At 39.1% G+C, this 12,437-nt stretch overlaps 1 protein-coding gene across 3 annotated transcripts in view; it reads left to right on the forward strand.

Annotated features, from left to right (window-relative positions):
* EIF2B3 (eukaryotic translation initiation factor 2B subunit gamma) overlaps positions 1–12,437 on the forward strand; it is a 156,422-nt gene that overhangs the window by 24,681 nt on the left and 119,304 nt on the right. The gene's annotated exons all lie outside the window — the stretch shown is intronic.

Here is a 12,437-nt window from a genome sequence, read left to right on the forward strand (position 1 = left end):
AAATATACGGCTTCCCTGGTGGCGCAATGGTTGAGAGTCCGCCTGCCGAGGCAGGGGATTCGGGTTCGTGCCCCGGTCCGGGAGGATCCCACGTGCCGCGGAGCGGCTGGGCTGGTGGGCCATGGCCGCTGGACCTGCACGTCCGGGGCCTGTGCTCCGCGGCGGGAGAGGCCACAGCAGTGAGAGGCCCACGTACCGCAAAAAAAAAAAAAAAAAAAAAAAAAATTAAAAAAATATAAAAAAGTTTATGGAAAATGTTTTCCTTTCTTCCCTATCTACCAGCCATCCAGTTCTCCTTATTAGCCAATGTTATTAGTTTCTTATACTTTGAGGGTGTTTTAGTTTAGGATGGAAGCAACTTGAACATTTTTATAAGAGAGCAAAAGAGACAGTGGAGAAGTACAAAAGAAAGGAGATAAATGATGGATAAGGTTCCCAAGGAGACAAGAAGGAATTCAGGTACAGTTTTGGGCAGGAAGAAGGCTTACATCTTCCACTGAAATGAGAGGACAGGAGGGAAGAAAAGGCTCAAATGCAGATCAGGAAGGAGAGCAGGAATTAAAATAATTCACTCCTGAGGCCTCTATGTTTTTGATGAAGTAGGAGGCATAGTTGTCTGTTGAGAATGTAGAAAGAGGAAGGTGATGGGTTTGGGACTTGTGAGTAATGAAGCTTTAGAATTGCTACTGGAAAATGGGAGAGAGCTGACCAGAGACACTGAGAAGGAGGTCTAGGCAACATCAGGGGTGTAGCTGATGTTGAAGAATATAAATTTATAGTTACTTCAGTTAACACAGTTATTGGGGGGATTTCCTTTTTTTTTTTCCCCCTTTCACCATTGCTCAGGTGTCTAGGTATGGAGAAGACATGTTTGGATTGATCAAGGATATGGGCAAGGTCAGCATTTGTACCCACTGGAGAGAGGAGAAGACTGAGGCTAGGAAGAATGAGATTTGGCTAAGGACTTAATGGACAAAGCTCTTCCTTCTTTTCTTTCTGGCATGATCTTGGCACAAACTTTCCTCCCAGAGCCAGTCCCTCCAGATTGGATCTGAGTCCTGGGTGAGAGTTTATACATTCATTCTTCTTCTGTGGGATAGCTAGTTTGCTTTCATTTCTTTCACTATGTATAGTGCTACAATGAACATCCTTGCACCGGTTTATTTGTGCTCTTGTTGTGAAGGTAGACACCTGAAGTGATGTGTGGGTTGTAAGTTATGTGCATCTCCAAGTTTACTAGATACTGGCAAATTGTTCTCCAAAGTAGTCATACTAGTCTACATTCCCACCAGTAGTATAAATGAAGAGTTCTGATTTCTCTGTCTTCACTAACAACTGATGTTCTAAGATTTTTATGTTTTTAGTAATATGATGGGTGTGAAATGGTACCTCAGTGTTGGGGTTTTTTTGTTTGTTTTCGTTTTTGTTTTTTGGCCATGATACGCGGCTTGTGGGATCTTAGTTCCCCAACCAGGGATTGAACCCAGGCCCCTGGCAGTGAGAGCACTGAGTGCTAACCACTGGACCGCCAGGGAATTCCCCTCACTGTTGGTTTAGTTTTGCATTTTCTTGATTACTTGAGAATTTTTTGCAAAGTATATTGGCTCTTTTCCTTTTCAATGAATTTCCTGTTCATATCATTTGCCCACTTCTTGTTTGGGTTGTTTGTCTTTTCCTTGCTAATTTGTAGTATATACTCTCTACGCTCTGTATACTAATCCTTTGCTGATTATATGCGTTGCAACTTTCCCCCCAGTGTTACCCCTCTTTTCTCTTTGTTTATAGTATCTTTTGTCATACAGAAGTCTTAGCTTTTTTTTGTGGTGACCTAGATCAATCTTTTCCTTTATGGTTGGTGCTTTTTGTGTCTTACTTTTAAAGTATTAAAAATAGACTCCTGCCATCTAAAACTTTACAATTTTGCTTTTCATATTTGGATTTTTAAATTAGTATTTATATGTGCATATGATATGAAATAGATATCTATTTTTATCTTTTTCCCAAATGAAGAGTTGGTTATCCCAGCACAATTTATTGAATAATCTTTTCTTCCGCAATTTATACCAAGCTCCACATATACATGGGACTATTTCTAAGCTTTCTGTTCTGTTCCACTAGTATAGTTGTCTTTTCCTTCACTGATATCCTATTGTTTTAATTACCATAGCTTTATAGAAATTCTGTCTAGTAGGATGACTTCCCTCTACCTCACCTTATTATAATTTTTCTTTAAAGTTGTCTTGGCCACTCTTCACCTTTGACATATGAATTTTAGTATCAGCCGTGAAAAATCTTAGTATTTGATTGGAATTACAGTGATTTTCAGATTAATTTGGGAGAGTTGGCATTTTTTAATACTGAGTCTTTCTATTCCTCGAACATAATATGTCTCTCTTTATTAAGGCTATTTTTGTGTTTTTAAATAAAGTTTAATAATTTTCTATAAAAATGTCTTACACATCTTTTGTTGAATTTACTAGTAGATGCTTTCTAGTGTTGTTATTGCAATGGTACTGTTTTTAAAGGTCCACACATTATATTTGGTTATGCCTTTTTAGTCTCTTTTACTCTAGAACAGTCTCCCCTCCAACTCTTTTTCTTTCTTATGCCATTGACTTATCAAATAAAACAAGTATTTGTCCTGTAGAGTCTCCCACATCTCCAGTATGTCTGATTGCTTTCTATTGATGTCATTTAACTTATTTTTGATCGATATTTTGTTTTAGTTTTTTATTGAGATATAATTGACATGCAATATTAGTTTCAGGTATACAGTTACAATGATTTGATATTTGTATATATTGTGAAATGATCACCACAGTAAGTCTAGCTAACATTCATCACCATATGTAGTTACAGAATTTTTTCTCCTCGTGATGAGAACTTTTAAGATCTACTCTCGTAGCAACTTTAAAAAATGTGCAGTACAGTATCATTAACTAGTCACCATGCTGTACATTGCATTTCCATGACTTACTTATTTTATAACTAGAAGTGTGTACCTTTTGACTCCCTTCACCTATTTCACCTACCTCCCACGCCTTACCTCCGGCATCTACTAGTCTGTTCTCTGTATCTGTGAGCTTGGCTTTGTTGTTGTTGTTTTAATATTCCGTGTATAAGTGAGATCATATAGTGTTTGTCTTTCTCTGTTTGACTTATTTCACTTAGCATAATGACTTTGAGGTCCATCCATGTTATTGCACATGGCAAGATTTCACTCTTTTTTATGGCTGAATAATATTCTATTGTATTCATATACCACATTTTCTTTATCCATTCATCTGTCAGTGGACACAGGTTGTTCCATATCTTGGCAATTGTAAATAATATTGCAGTTAACACTGACTAACTTGTTTCTCTTTTTCAGTATTTTCTTGTAAACTGGAGTTTGGCTCTAACTGTTGATTAGATTCAGTTTCAAGTTTTTTGGCAATAATACTTCATATGTATACTTCATATTTCATTATATTCAGATCTGAAATCAGGCATTTCTTTAAAAAGCCTTGATTTTGATTATGATGTCAGTCATACCTCAAAAAAGTGGTTAAAAAAAAAAAGAGCCCTGGTTTCTTTTTGTGGAACATGGTGTTTATGGACTACAATCTGGGCTCTAGGAAAAATAGAAGCTTTTAAATTTTATTGTAATTGATTTTTCAGTTTTTCTTTTATGGTTTGTGATTTCTGTGCCTTGCTTTAGAAATTCTTCCCTATTTTAAGGTCTTAAAGATATTTTCTTATAATCTCATGTAAAAGTTTAGTCTTGCTTCTCACATTTCAGGCTCTAATTCACTTAGAATCTCTCTGTTTATTTCAGTCTTTTTAAGTATATCTCAAAGTTTTGTAAAAATCTTCATAAAAATCTTATTTATCTTTTGTTAGATTTGTTCCCAGATTGTGTTTTCATGCTCTTTCTGTTAGTATATATACTGTATATGTAAATAATACGTATATAACTTAAAGAATCAAATAGTTCTACAAGACTTAGGGTGAAGGACAAGGGTCTCCTGCACTATCATTCCTCGTTCCTTATTTTTGCTCTTCAGAAGCAACTGCTTTCAACGCTTCTTTTTTTCCTTCTGATAATGTCCTCAATATATATTTTTAAAATAAATTTATTTATTTTCTTTATTTATTTTCGGCTGTGTTTGGTCTTCATTGCTGTGTGCGGGTTTTCTCTAGTTGGGCCAGCGGGGGCTACTTGTCCTTGCTGTGCACGGGCTTCTCATTGTGGTGGCTTCTCTTGTTGTGGAGCACAGGCTCTAGGCGCGCGGGCTTCAGTAGTTGTGGCTCACGGGCTCTAGAGCACAGGCTCAGTAGTTGTGGCGCTCGGGCTTAGCTGCTCCGTGGCATGTGGGATCTTCCCAGACCAGGGCTTGAACCCGTATCCCCTGCATTGGCAGGTGAATTCTTAACCACCGCGCCACCAGGGAAGTCCTGTCCTCAATATTTTTAAGTATCATATTTATACTACTATTTTCTTTATTTCTATTTTTTAAATTATTTAATTAATTATTATTATTTTTTTGGCTGTGTTGGATCTTCGTTGCTGCGCACGGGCTTTCTCTAGTTGCGGCTAGTGGGCGCTACTCTTTGTTGTGGTGTGTGGGCTTCTCATTGCGTTGGCTTCTCTCGTTGCAGAGCACAAGCTCTAGGCGTGCAGGCTTCAGTAGTTGCAGCATACGGTCTCAGTATTTGTGGTTCGAGGGCTCCAGAGCACAGGCTCTGTAGTTGTGGCGCACAGGCTTCGTTGCTCCACGGAATGTAGGATCTTCCCGGAACAGGGTTCGAACCCGTGTCCCCTGCATTGGCAGGCGGATTCTTAACCACTGCGCCACCAGGGAAGTCCTTTTCTTTAATTTTTAGATAATATCTATTTAATTTCTAGTATGGAAAGTAAGGATTTGACTCATTTAACACTTTGTCCCTCTCTGTGAAAGCTCCCCCTTTCCTAATCTCCCAAATATAGTAGCATCATAATTTTTGTTAAATCAATTATGAGGGCTTATTTATAGCTGAGCCTTATAGTGTACGAGTATTATATTTCCCTTTTTAAAAAATCAACTTTATTGAGTTATAATTTGTATACAATAAAATACACCCATTTTAAATTGTACAGTTTGATTTTTTTTTAAATCAAGTTTATGGAGGTATAAGTTACATACATAAAATTCACCCTTTTTGGTATACTGAGTTTTTTTAATTTTTTAAAAATTTTATTTGAGTATAGTTGATCCATAATGTTGTGTTACCTTCAGGTGTACAAAAAAGTGACCCAGTCACACACACACATATATCCTTTCCCCTTCAGACTCCCCCACCCACCATATAGGATATCACAGAATACCAAGTAGAGTTCCCTGCGCTACACTGTATGTCCCTGTTGGTTATCTATCTTATTATATAGTAGCGTACATGTAGTATACTGAGTTGTTTTGTTTTGTTTTTTGTTTTTAATAAATTTATTTATTTTATTTATTTATTTTTGGCTGCGTTGGGTCTTCATTGCTGCACGCGGGCTCTCTCTAGTTGTGGTGAGCCGGGGCTACTCTTCGTTGCGGTGTGCGAGCTTCTCATTGTGGTGGCCTCTCGTTGCAGAGCACAGGCTCTAGGTGCACAGGCTTCAGTAGTTGTGGCACAAGGGCTCAGTAGTTGTGGCTCACAGTCTCTAGAGCGCAGGCTTAGTAGTTGTGGCGCACAGGCTTACTTGCTCTGCGGCATGTGGGATCTTCCCAGACCAGGGCTCGAGCCCGTGTCCCCTGCATTGGCAGGTGGGTTCTTAACCACTGCACCACCAGGGAAGTCCCTATACTGAGTTTTGATAAATGTACTGTGGTGGTATAACTACCACCACAATCAAGATATAGAAGAAAAGTTCTATCAATTCTTCCAAGCTCCTACTTTTTAAAAAAAATGCAGTGTTTTGTTTTTCTTAGTTATTAATTGCCTCACTTTTAAAGTTGCTTAGTTTTCTGTTTCTATTGCTCATTCATCCTCAGATCCTTTAAAAGGAACATAAATGTATCAATATGTTTAAACACATCAGGTATTCTGTCAATCACTTTTGTTTTTCCTTTGAGACAACCCTCCTGGAAGCCATCCATTCTCTCTTCAGATTTCTACTGGTTGCTCTCTAGCCTGCGGCAGATCTGTCATCCTGGGACTTCTCTTCACCATCATTCTGTGAATTCCCTTCTCTCTCCTATTGGATGAGATATTGGATACCCTGGTTCCTAGATCTCACGTTTTCCTCTTTCTTGGTTTACTCCCTCATTTCAAAGGAACCCAGTCCTTATTGGCTTTTTAAAGAGAGCATAGAAGTTAAATATTTTGAGAACTCGCATGTTTGAAAATGTTTTATTCCATCCTTACTCTTGAATGATAACTTATCTTTGTATAGAATTCTAGGTGAGAAATATTCTCTTCAGAATTTTTTGTTCCAAGACCAAACAGACAAACGTCTTTGATGACTACCTGTGCTATGCTATAGGTAGATTTTTTTTTTTCTCCAGAGTTTACCCTTTCACTGAGGTCCCATTTATGCAGGGTCTCAGTTCAAACTCCCAGGTTTCATACCAGCTTCAGGCTACATCTTTTGGCCCAATGTAACACTTTAAAACCCCAGTTAGGGCAGCCAAGGTTTCAAATTAGTTTTCATTTCCTTCTTCAGTCCTGGCACTTGGTATTTTCCTATTCTTTCTCGTAAGTTTGAATACATTTGGAGTAATTTTTTGTTATTGTCTTATCCAAAATTCTTAGGTGTTTATAACCATTTTTGGGTTCCTAGTCCATTTTCCAACACCAGAAGTCTCTGCTAAACACTTTATATGCATTGTTTCATTTAATCTTCCAACTATACTCTGAGGTAGATGCCATCTTTATCCCCCTGTTTTTTTTGTTGTTTGGAAAGATATCCCATGTTTATGGATTAGAAAAATTAATATTGTTAAAATGTCCACACTACCCGAAGCAACGTACAGATTCAATGCCATCTCTGTCAAAGATCCAATGGCATTTTTTACAGAAATAGAAAAAAAATCCTAAAATTCATATGGAACCACAAAAGACCCCTAATAGCTAAAATGTACTCTTCCTGAATCATTTTTTTCTTCTTATGTGTTTTTCAATATCTTGTAATAACCCATAATGGAAAAGAATCTTAAGAATATGTATATATATATATATAAAATATATATATATGATATATGTATATATGAAACTGAATCTTTATCCCCATTTTACAGTTGAGAAAAGTAGGGCTCAAAGAGGTTGAATAACTCACCTAAAGTTCAGGTGGAAAGAAAGACTGTGCATTAGGTGCCAAAGTCTCGGTAAGTGCATTGAGTAATCGAGGGATTAATAGGATCATGTCTGCTAGGTACAGTCAGATGGCACTTATCTCAGTGGAAACTGAATTTTTATTCAAGAGTGCAGTAGTGGAGTGGGTTAGGGACATGGTAAAGAGTTAGAGAGTACTATGCGCCCTCTAGAGGAGTATCAGGAAACACTACTTGGATCTGCTTATTGAAGAGGGAATGCTTTATGAATATCACTTTCTAATTGAGTATTGTGGGAAGAATAGGAATTTGTGATGGTGGGGTGATGAGGAGGGATAGATATTACTTGTGTGAAGGAGGTAGAATAGCTCCAGAAAAAAACATGAAAATTTAACCATTCTGTGAATGATTAAATCATTCTGTGAATGATGTTGGTAGATTTTGTTGAAGAATTACTACAAAACTGAGATATGGGGGTATTTTTAGCTCCAAATTGTGTGATCTGAAGGCCTCACCCAGTGTTAAGCATATACCTTTAAAACTTATACCCAAATCTATATATTTTTTTGAAATATACTAAAGAAGAAAACATGTCAATTAAATAACTTAATTGGTATTCTTTTGTCTTTCTGGGTGGCGGCCTGAATTATATCCATTTAAGGTTAATTTGATCATTTTTTAAAAAGTTGAACAATAATGGGAGAGAACAGAAAAGCAGATGAAAAATGAAATTGAGGGACTTCCCTAGTTGCTCTGTGGTTAGGAATCCGCCTGCCAGTGCAGGGGACACAGGTTCAAGCCCTGGTCTGGGAAGAGCCCACATGCCGTGGAACAACTGAGACCATGTGACACAACTACGAGCTCTAGAGCCCGCAAGCCCGTGCACCTAGAGCCTGTGCTCCGCAACAAGAGAAGCCAGCACACCGCAACAAAGAGTAGCCCCCACTCGCCGCAACTAGAGAAAAGCCCATGCGCAACAATGAAGACCCAACGCAGCCATAAATAAATAAATAAATTTATTTAAAAAAAAAAAATTGAAAAGCAACAGTGACCTGCTTTGCAGTAACAGCTGATTATTCACACAAGATCTCTATCTGTAGCCAGTTGAGCACTTTTGAGGATAATTAAATTGGCTAAAGCTTTATAAATGAGTTCATTTGAGAAATTAGTTAATTTACTTCAGAACCTTAGCTTCTGTTCTTAGAGACTACTCTAAAGTAGGGAGTTAATTTATTAGCTAAATATGAGGATGTAAATTTTATTTTCCTTGGAGCTACCTAGAACGTTTGCTCTGAAGATTGCAAGGGAGATCTTTCATATTTACTGTGCGTGTCTGGCCTGGGTTTCTGATCCCCACAGCCACCTTGAAAGGTAGATGGTATTACTCTATTTTGCATTTGAGAAACCTGATACTCAGAGAGCTTAAATAACCTGCCCCAAATCCCACAGCTGGTTAGGTGCTGAGCGAGAGCTAGAACCCAGTCCTGTATTTTGAAATGCATTTATTAATTTCAAATGCCTATGCTTTTTTCACTCAATTATGTTGCCTCCAAAAGACAAGTATCTGTAGTCCTTATAGTCTACACTAACTCTAGACTCTTGGCTTTAGAAGAGGTTTAGTTGGTCTGGTATTTTTCAAAATTATATTTTCCTCTTCTTTTTGGGTCTGTGTGGTTGGTAGTTATTTTTATATATAGAACTCTTTCAAAGTATGCAATTCAGTGGTTCTTAGTATATGTAGAACTCTTTATATATACATATATATATATATATATATATATTTTGCATTGGGCCTTAGTTGCTGTGTGTGGGTTTTCTCTAGTTGTGGCGAGCAGGGGCTACTCTTTGTTGCGGTGCACAGGCTTCTCATTGGGGTGGCTTCTCTTGTTGCAGAGCACGGGCTCTAGGCACCTGGGCTTCAGTAGTTGTGGCACATGGGCTCTAGAGTGCAGGATCAGTAGTTGTGGCACACAGGCTTAGTTGCTCCACGGCATGTGGGATCTTCCCGGACCAGGGCTCAAACCTGTGTCCTCTGCATTGGCAGGCAGATTCCTAACCACTGCACCACCAGGGAAGCACTAGAACTCTTAAATAAATATTTTTGTGTAAAACATTTAAAAATTAGCAAATCTCCTAACAAGACTCAAGGAACTATGTTGTATCCTTGTCTTCCAAGAGTGCTGCTTTTGCTCGATGATATCTTTCTCTAAGTGGAGGGAGATTCAGTGTTGTAGGGAGACTTTCTATCCTGTCTAGACCATATGAGCAAGAAACCTGGCTCTTCTTGAGCAAGAAGATCTCTTATCTCTTGTGCAGGAAGTAAGGATGCAATCTGTGATCAGCACATAAAGCAAAGCTGGCTGACTCCTTGGACATTGAGCCTGACTTACATTAGATGCTCCTCTGATTGTCTGAAGTAAGTGGCCAATGGTGCCATTTTTGTGCTTTAGAAACAGTGTATTCCTTAGATACATGTTTTGGGAACAGGTTAGTGAAGTATATTTAAGAGGCCTCAGCAGACTAAATCTATAATGGAGTTCTGTAGCCTGTGTTTAAAGCACTTATCTTATATTGCAGGTCTCATGGCTTCTCTTAACTTAGGGATTGTGGAGCTGATAATTTTCTATCAAATCTAGACAGGAATCTTTCTTTGGCGTCAGGCAGACCTCATTTACCCCCTGCCTCAGTTTCACAATGAGGAAAATAGGGATAATGATACCAACACATTCGTTTTTTAAGTCCTTTAGTTAGTTATTTAAGTCCTTTGATGTAGGAAAAAAATTATTGTCACATGTCTTATGAAACAGCTAACATGCTACAACAAAGAACAAACTATGCTGATGAGATCCCCATTGGAGAGACAGCTTATTAGAAAGACTGAGCATATGTGCTATTTTTAGGTGCAAGCTAGGTGCAAGTTGTCTTCAGTTGAGTGCTTGATGTCTTTATCAAATTACAAATCTCTGTCATTCTTTCCTGGAACCTTTCATTTTGCCCAAGGATTTGTTTTTGGCAGATTTCTATCTGCTTGAAAAAAATGAGTACAGTTTGGTCAGGGGAAGATCTGAGAGCTTGGCCCCAACTTGCTTGAAGAGTTTTTTAAGTGATAACTTTCCTTCTTATGACTGCTTTGGTAGGCTGTGGTTGCCTGGGAGGGCCTCAGTGTATCCTCGATGATGCCTCCGGTGAGCCTGCTGGTGGCATAGTGAAAACCCCAGGAGTTACGACAGAAAGAAGTTAAAAAGTTAGATGAGGGGGCTTCCCTGGTGGCACAGTGGTTGAGAGTCCTCCTGCCGATGCAGGGGACAGGGATTCGTGCCCCGGTCTGGGAAGATCCCACATGCTACGGAGTGGCTAGGTCCGTGAGCCATGGCCACCGAGCCTGTGCGTCCAAAGCCTGTGCTCCGCAATGGGAGAGGCCACAACAGTGAGAGGCCCACGTACCGCAAAAAAAAAAAAAAAAAAAAAAGTTAGATGAGGGAATTTTGGAACCTTTTTTTCCATTTCCCATACCCTCTCCGGGAAATCTCGATGGAGCTTTTCTCTTGACTGTACTAATCTAGTATATGTGTCCACAAGCTTGAAATGCTTTCATCTTACCCTTGTTGGAACTCTGGTCTGTGGGATGGGATTTCTACAGCCCTATGCCACATTTGGTAGCAAGAAAACTTGCAAGTTCTGTGTGAGCTTGATTCCTTTGAGTCTCTTTCCTTCTGTAGGGAAACTTTCGTGGAATGAGGGCTGTAGGGTAGGGGGGAAATGTGATAATTAGGATTATGATAGAAAGCCCAGGCTGTCATCACAAACTCTCTTTACCTTTGGGTGACAAGCAGCCCACATAGCTTAGGTTTTTTGAAACTCTTGGTTGGGCCACCTATCCTGCTCTGAATTATAATGTAACACCATAGCCTGACCAGTGAAATGGACCCATATGTACAATTTGTGGGTAGTCAGTAAGCATTCTGTCATCATGACCAGAGAGTTCATTTGAAGAAGGCTGTAGCTACCCAACCTTCTTTCAGCTCTTAGCTTGGGTATCATCTGCTCCAGCAAGCTTTCCCTAGCTTTCTAAGACTGGATTAGCACCATTTTTCTGTAATCACACAGAGGATTTAAATTATCTGTTAAATCATCATCTCCCTGCACTAGACTGCAGAATAAGAACCATGTCTGGGCCTGTCATAGAGAAGATGTTCAATTTTGTTTGGTTTTGGATTTTTTAAAATAAATTTGTTTATTTATTTTTGCCTGCGTTAGGTCTGCGTTAGGTCTTTGTTGCTGCACATGGGCTTTCTCTAGTTCCAGCAGGCGGGGGCTACTCTTCGTTGTGGTGCGTGTGCTTCTCACTGCGGTGGCTTCTCTTGTTGTGGAGTACGGACTCTAGGCACATGGGCCTCAGTAGTTGTGGCTCGCGGGCTCTAGAGCACAGGCTCAGTAGTTGTGGCGAACAAGCTTAGTTGTTCCGCGGCATGTGGGATCTTGCTGGGCCAGGGATTGAACCCCTGTCCCAGGCATTGGCAGGCAGATTCTTAACTAGTGCACCACCAGGGAAGCCCCTCAATATTTGTTTTTAATGAATGACAGATGGAGGTAAGCTCTTTGTAAACATTTGGAACAAGCTTCTTACTCCTTTCATATAGACACAGATGTTTATGTGAGTATAAGAGTGAGTGGATGAGATTCAGTGATTGTAGACCAGAGAGATCATAACACTGGCCGTCTGGTGTTCACTTTATCTACATCTGTAAGTTCCCACGAAGCCTTACGTTTACTGACATGGCTGGCCCTGTACCCCAAGCAGGTTATCCCAGAGGGAGGATTATTTTCTTTTATTTTATTGAAGAGGTAGGATGGCATAGTGAAAAGAATACAGACTTTCACAAAAACAGGTAGACCTGGATTCTAATTCTTGTTCCATCACTTACTAGCTATGTCACCTTTGATGATATTACAAGTCCATTCCAAGTTTGCATTTAATTCATCTATAAAATATTTGTATTTTTCATTTATTCACAAATATGTATTGAACACCTGCTATATGCCAGGTGCTATTCTAGAAATACAGTGGTAAACCAGATAAACAAGATCCCTGCCCTCATGGCGTTACTCTTTAAGGAGAGAGAGAGAGATAATAAATAAGGAAACAATAAATAAATAATT

Source organism: Tursiops truncatus, chromosome 1, assembly GCF_011762595.2.
Source record: "Tursiops truncatus isolate mTurTru1 chromosome 1, mTurTru1.mat.Y, whole genome shotgun sequence".
Classification (NCBI taxonomy): Eukaryota; Metazoa; Chordata; class Mammalia; order Artiodactyla; family Delphinidae; genus Tursiops; species Tursiops truncatus.